Here is a 7,126-nt window from a genome sequence, read left to right on the forward strand (position 1 = left end):
TCTTTCAGCATACACCATTGACAACCGTGTCACTGAATTATAACAATTAGTGCTGGAAATACAGTCGGAAATATGGGCAGAGAGAGCAGGAAATACACCTGATCTTACCCATGTAAACATTATCAAACGGCTTTAAAGTAGTTCTTCTAGCTAGGTTTCTAGAGAAAACTGTTTATCATACTTACCGTTGCTCCCTGATGTATTTTTTAGGTGTTGATCAATTTAAAAAAATACTCTTAGGTTAAGGACAGGGAAAGAGAATTAAAATGCAAAGTGTGTTGTTTGGATCCGGAAATCACTGGTGACCCTAATCCAAGTTGATTATGACTTAGTTATTCTGTTTCTTTAGAACTGAATATAGTTGCAGGGGAATGTGAGGGGCATGAAGACAATAAGAATGTATAGAAGGAAAATTGAAAAAAGGACAACTGTATATTTCTGGTTTAATCATCACATTTTGTGCAAATTGTATGAAATCAATGCATTAGGCAATGACAAATGAATGAAAGTCTATAAAAAAAAGAGTAGGGAGAAATATTCAAGGGAAAGGGAAACATTGAAATTAGGTCAAAGGAAATGAATTCAGTACACGAATATGTTCTCCAAGTAGAACTAATGAATTGCAGAAGTATCTCCTGATGGGGAACAAATTAGAGGAAAAGTGGGCCCTGATGTACTGGTGACAGTCAATCCAGCTTCTGCCCTGGGAGGCAAATGACACACCATGAATGCCTGTAATTGTGATATTGTCTGTGGAAAACTAGAATTTTCTCTCCTCCTTTAGAAATCTACTTCCCTTAGATAGTAAATGGACATGGATTCTCTCTCAATACATACCCATTTGTTAGAACTGGGGCTAAAATGCATACATATAGTCAGCTTTAAAAGGAAGAAAATATTGGTGGGGGAGGGTATAGCTCAGTGGTAGAGCACATGCTTAGCATGCATGAGGTCCTGGGTTCAATCCCCAGTACCTCCATTAAAAAAACAAGGAAGAAAATATTGAAGATATAGACTGATTTTTCCTCTGTTCCTCTCCAGTGCTTTTCTAAATCCCGACCTTGTCTTTTACCATTTTGGAGGTTAGAGCTGAAGGGGTAGGAAAGAAAAAAAAGGCAGATCCAAGAATCTCATATATATACTCAACATATATAAACTCAATAGGGTTTCTATTCAAGAAAATCAAATATATATATATACATATATATGTGTATATAAATGTATAAAGATATATTTGTATTTAAATTATAAGCTGAAATATTTTCTACATGAGCTACATTTATCTCCTCTTAACACAGAATAATAATAGTTATAATTACATTAAATGTAATATGTTTTAAAGAGTAATGTGTATTTGATAGGCATTGTAACTGCTCTGCATGTGGTAGCTTCATCCGTCCCCTTCCCACTCCTCCTCCAGGTCTCTGACTGTCACTTCCTCATGGAGGCATTCCCTAAGCCTAACCCAAAGTGAGGTCAGGACCCTGCTGTTACTCTGTTACTATATTTCATATGGTTTTATTTTGTTGCATAATTTTGTTTGTGTGTTTTTCTTCAATTTTTTTTCTATATCTCCCCCATAATCTATAAGCTTCATTAGGGAAGGAACCATCTCAGTTTTATTTACCATGGCTCCTGGAACATAATATTTGCTTAAAAATCATCTGTAGAAAGAAAAAAAAGACTAAGTAGTTTATACATGATAATGAACATTAAATTACTTATACTGCCAAATCAAGTTTAAATTTTTTTTTTCTTTTTTGGCAATTGATAAGTATGAAGAATGGCATTAGTGTTCGCAGTATTCCTTGATGCCATATACAGGTAAACCTTCATCACCCAAACACAGACTGTTTTGGATTTGAATCCCAGCTCTTCCACTTACTAGCTGATTAAGTAACAGCCTCTGACCTTTCTTGTAAAATAAGGTATAGCATCATCTGCCTGTTAGGTTTGTGGTGAGGAGCAAATGAGTTAACTTTTGTAAAGTTATTACATAAATGGCATGTATAGTAAATAAACCCGCATTACAAAGTGAGATAGTGTTGATAGACAGATAGATAGATTGAATACATTTCCTCCAATACCCTTTTCCCTTGCTAGATAAACTTGCCAGCTTCAAAAGTTTCCTGAAGTCTGAATTCAGTGAGGAAAACCTTGAGTTCTGGCTGGCCTGTGAGGATTACAAGAAGATCAAGTCCCCTGCCAAGATGGCTGAGAAGGCAAAGAAAATTTATGAAGTATTCATCCAGACAGGCTCCTAACGAGGTTGGTTCTGCTGGGTAGGTGGGGGAGTGTGGCCAGTGGGGTTCAGCTCAACAACTTCCCAGGAAGGACTTCCATCTGCAGTACAGTTTTGCAGCAAAAGGCAATTTGAGAGTGACCACGTTCCTTAAGCACCGACTGAGCGCCAAGGCGGAGCAGCAAGGTCAAGCAGATACGAACTTGAATCCTCTTTAGACCACGTTCTAGCAACATGCGTCTCACTTCAGTGGCAGTTGCAAGCGGGAATGATACTAGTGGTATCATCTTGGATGCATTGCTGAGTCTCTCTGAACTTAGTTTCTTTGTGAAAATGAGGATCCTGAAGACTGTTTTGCAAGGTTGTTGTAAGGAGGAAATTAAATAGGGATGTGAAAATACACATCTCAGGGTTGGAACTAATTAATGTGCAATGAATGTTCCTACCACTTAATCTTTCTTTCCTCCTTTTCCCCTTCCCCACTTTTCCCTTCTTTTTTTTTTTTTTTTTTTTCATTTTTGGTAAGAACTCTTTTCCCCTCTATTCTCCATCATCCTTTTGTTTCCCTCAGGCCTTTTCCATTTACAGTCTAGTCAACACTCAACAGGGTTTCTACTCAAGAAAATCAATTATTATAAGATAACAGTAACAGAGATGTCAGAAGAGAATATGCCATTAATTGACAACACACTTAAGATGTGTGTTGATTTCAAAGCGGCTTTGTGGTAGATTATCTGCTCTTTGCTATTTATGAAAATGAATTAAAAAGACTTTTTGTGGAACCCAGAATGGCCTTAGCAAGACCTGTTCATCATGTTTTGATCAGGTCACTAATTTCACATTGTACCCCATAATCCAATCTGGACATCAAATATTTCATCAAGATTTGGGGTCAAGCACAGAGGTGATCTGAGCAAAACCCCTAGGTCAGCAGTAATCAGTTTAAGATGACTTGAGAGGGGAAAATCCCCAGTATCCTTTTTCTCTCACAGGTGCTCTATACTTTTGAGATTCCACCATTTGATATTTATTCCTTTGGTTATGAATTACTCATCACTGATCCTTTCTAAAAGGTAAATATGTTTGAATGGATGGACAAATTATATACCTTAATACCAGCAGATGAGTTCCCTCCATGACACAAGAAGTGGAAGCCAGGAGCATGGGAGCGTAAACTACAATAGGTAAAGCGGAGGAAGTGAGAGTCCTAGAATGGAACTAGGTTTAGTCCTGCCCTGAGAATTATTTTATAATCCTCCAGTTCTCCCCTTCTAGTCCTCAGTCTCCCACCCCATGCACATACGTTAGCTTTCCTCTACTTCTGATACCATTTGTGCTGGGCTGTTCTTTCTTCTGTCGGCATGGAATCTCTATTTGTGATGTTACCAAGGAGATTAATTTGGTATTAACGTTGATACACATTTCCTGACTTCAACTGATTTCCCACTTGTAACCTTCCTTCCTACCAACTTCATTCCTCTTCACAGAATTCTAGGATTTGTTGCAATATCTGCCAATGGTGGAGACCCATCTGGACTATTGCTAGTTGCTCTGAGCTCTAGGAAAACATTGTTTGCCAGGTTCCTTGTGAAAACATTGACGGTTATTATAGGAATATGACACATTAAAAATGGAGTTTCAAAATAAATGAAACTTTGGCTGAGTTACTGGAACAAACAAATGGTGGCCCCCATTATAAGGACCTGTGAGCTTTAATTAAAATGCCTTGACCTCCACTCTCTGAGCCGAGCATCAGAGAGAATGTGCATCTTGTTCCTGGCACTTAACAAGCATTCAGGGAATATTTGTGAGATGAATAATTAAAGATGTCCCACTTAAAGACCTTTGTCGGTGTGTGACTTTGGGTAAGTTTCTAGGGTAAGTTTTTAATTAAAGCTCTCTAATTCTTAGTTCCCTTAACTATAATCATCTCACATAGATTCAAAACTTCTCCAAATCTTGTATTTTGACCCCAAAATTTACTATTTCATTTTGATGAGTAGCAGATTGACCTGTGCAACAAGTTTACCCAGGCAAAGAGTAATCTGAATTTTCTTTCTCTGAATATTCACCTCAGCTCTTTAACACCAGGAACTGAAGGAGAGGTACAGTGGTAAAAAAAATTGGGACTAAGGTTTTAAAAAGAGAAAAAATACATCACTTCTTAAAAAATAAAATTAAGAAAGAATTTAATAAGTTTTAGAAATTCAACGATTTTGAGTAAGGTTGCCCACACAGCTTAGTCTATATTTAAGAAAAGAAAGAAGCATTGCTTTAGTGTGGCTGAGAATACAGAAATATACATTATAGTCTCACCTCCATCCCTCACCAGCAGTTTGTAACTTAACCTCTTTGGGTCTCAGAGTGTTCACCCGTGAAGGCAGGTATCGGACCACATCACCTCTGAGGCCGTTCGCAGGGCAGCCTCTGTAGTCACCTACCATCCCTGCATAAAGCATACAGGTCCCGCTCACCTGTGGGAAACCATGTCATAGCCTCAACTCGCTTCACCGTGGACCTCTGATCACTCACGGCTCTTGTCTGTTCTGGCCTGGTAATCCCATCATGCCTTTGTCCTCAACTCTGTCCTAAAGCTGTGGACAATTCTCTGAGTCCAGATAGCTTTTCTTCAGGAGCAAGAACCTCTAGCAGCCCAGGAGAGAGCTAAAACACTTTCTGATGCTCTAATTCAGAACCACTGGCTGATCTGGATTCTGTTTCTTTCTCTTTTACACTCAGATCCCTTAAAAGTCATTAAAACATACAACGTGATCTACAGTGATTCCTCACAAATCATCCTTAGGTGAGTCCAGGCAGGCTGTATGCTGCACAACGCCAGGGGGCCATTCACGTGGACGCTAACATGAATGGTGTCCCTGTGAGTGGCACAATATAGTGGCAATGCAGCCAGCACAAATATCTAAGCCACCGCACCTTTCAACACAGCAGTCTACTGGGTAAAAGCCACACTGCTGGGCTTTTGAATCTTCCCTCTACCACTTAAGAGCTTGGGCAAATCATTTGAACTTCTGTCCCTCAACCATAAAATGTACTTGTCAGTGTCTGTCTTCCAGCATTGTAAGATTAAGTGAGTTCCTCAGCACAGAGCCCATAAAAGTAAAGTTCTCAGCCCAGTGTCTGGCATAGATTTAGAACTCAATAAACATTAGCTGCTACTTTTACTATTATTGTCCTGGAACCAGGATCTCCTGGTTTGTTTCAGGAAAAGACCAAGTTGCTTTATTCTACTGGAGCCAGGCAAGAGGTCTTGGACCCCTGGCCAGATTTTCTTTCTCCTTCTTCATTCTTCCGAGGAGGTGTGACACCAAATGCTGTGGTAGGAAGATTGTGGGATTAGGCATCAGGTTACGTGGATTCAGATTCTGCTTCTGCATTCAAATACATTTATTTGCTCTGTGATCTTGAGGAAACCTCTATCTGTCTGTCTGTCTGTCTATCTATCTATCTATCTATCTATCTATCTATCTATCTATCTATCTATCATTCCCCTACAAAAGGAAAGATTCATTCTTAAGGTTATTGTGCAGATTAAATGAGGTCTGTCATGTAGCTGCCTGTTTCTAACTCTGAGTCTCTAATACTGGTTGGAGCTTAATCTGAGTCATGCATTTATTGGAGCACCAATTGCCTTACCCCACTGCCAGGAAAATAAAAATGATATGATATTTTTCACTTTCTACCAGTCTCTTCCCCTCATGTGTTCTATTGGTGGAAAATGCCACTTCTGTCCTCCCTACCCTTCATCAAATCCCACAACCTGGGCTGACTCAATGACCCTGTTTCCTGGCTTACAGGTGAATATCGATCACTTCATGAAGGACATCACCATGAAGAACCTGGTGGAACCTTCCCCAAGCGGCTTTGATGTGGCCCAGAAAAGAATCTATGCCCTGATGGAAAAGGATTCACTGCCTTGCTTTGTGCGCTCTCAGTTTTATCAGGAGTTCATCAAGTAGCAATTTAATCAGGCTGTGAGAACCATCCTGAGGGTTATTTCTTCCATAACAACCCTGTATTGTCCAGCAACCCACATATCTTCCCATAGCAGGCTTGCTCAGAGGTTCTCAAGCAGGGAAAATCCCCGAGAGTGTTGCCTACTCTTTTGCCCGCATTGTTTTGGATGTTTATCTATCTCCTGAATGCCTTCCTTTTCCAGTTTCCTCTTCCTGCCCCCATTCTTAATTAACCTTACTCTTGTATGCTGTTGTGAAATTCAGTCAGAATGACAGAAAAACTCTACTTAAGGAAATGTCAGACAAGAATATGATATCATTGAATGTGGGTCCGTTTGCTTTAGGTAACGGATCTCCACCTAAATTGGTGTGAAAAAGAATGTGGGTGTGCAAAGACCAGTTTCAAGTGAGATTAACTGATCTCATCTGTTGCTTTAATTCTGATCCAGAAGGTCACCCCTCTTATTATCTCTGAAGTTCTTTGTAATAAAAGGTGGCAAGAAAATTATGAGGTAGGCATTATTTCATTCTTTAAGCAAATACATTGTTTAAAATGTTGATCTTCCTCTGAGAGCATCCATGTGCTAACTGAAGATTATAAACAAAAGGTACAGCCATGAATATGTTGTATTTTCACAAAGTCAATCTGAACACAATCCATGTTGCCTCTTTCCCTGTACTTTCATCATATCCTCCCACGTATAAAGTTACCAAATTCTGTATTAAATCAATGACCTGAGATTGACAGTGGACTACCGTATAAATGTATCTATGACTCTAGTCTGTAGGACAAAAATTTCGATTTTCAAATTATTTAAAATGCCACCTGAGTGTAAAATTCCAAAAATTTAAACTGCAATCTTGTAAAATAAAACAGTTGCTGCTCATCGCAGCAGTCTTCCCACCTTAA

General features: G+C 39.1%; 1 non-coding gene and 1 pseudogene across 1 annotated transcript; both read left to right on the forward strand.

The window, feature by feature from the left end:
• The first annotated feature begins 906 nt into the window (after window positions 1-906).
• TRNAA-AGC (transfer RNA alanine (anticodon AGC)) lies at window positions 907-979 on the forward strand. Its single transcript has one exon. It is a non-coding gene; the product is annotated as a tRNA-Ala (tRNA).
• Window positions 980-2,136: 1,157 nt separating this feature from the next.
• On the forward strand, window positions 2,137-6,471 carry LOC135318478 (regulator of G-protein signaling 5-like; annotated as a pseudogene).
• Window positions 6,472-7,126: the final 655 nt, after the last annotated feature.

The sequence above is a fragment of the Camelus dromedarius genome, chromosome 26 (genome assembly GCF_036321535.1).
Source record: "Camelus dromedarius isolate mCamDro1 chromosome 26, mCamDro1.pat, whole genome shotgun sequence".
In the NCBI taxonomy this organism is placed as follows: domain Eukaryota; kingdom Metazoa; phylum Chordata; class Mammalia; order Artiodactyla; family Camelidae; genus Camelus; species Camelus dromedarius.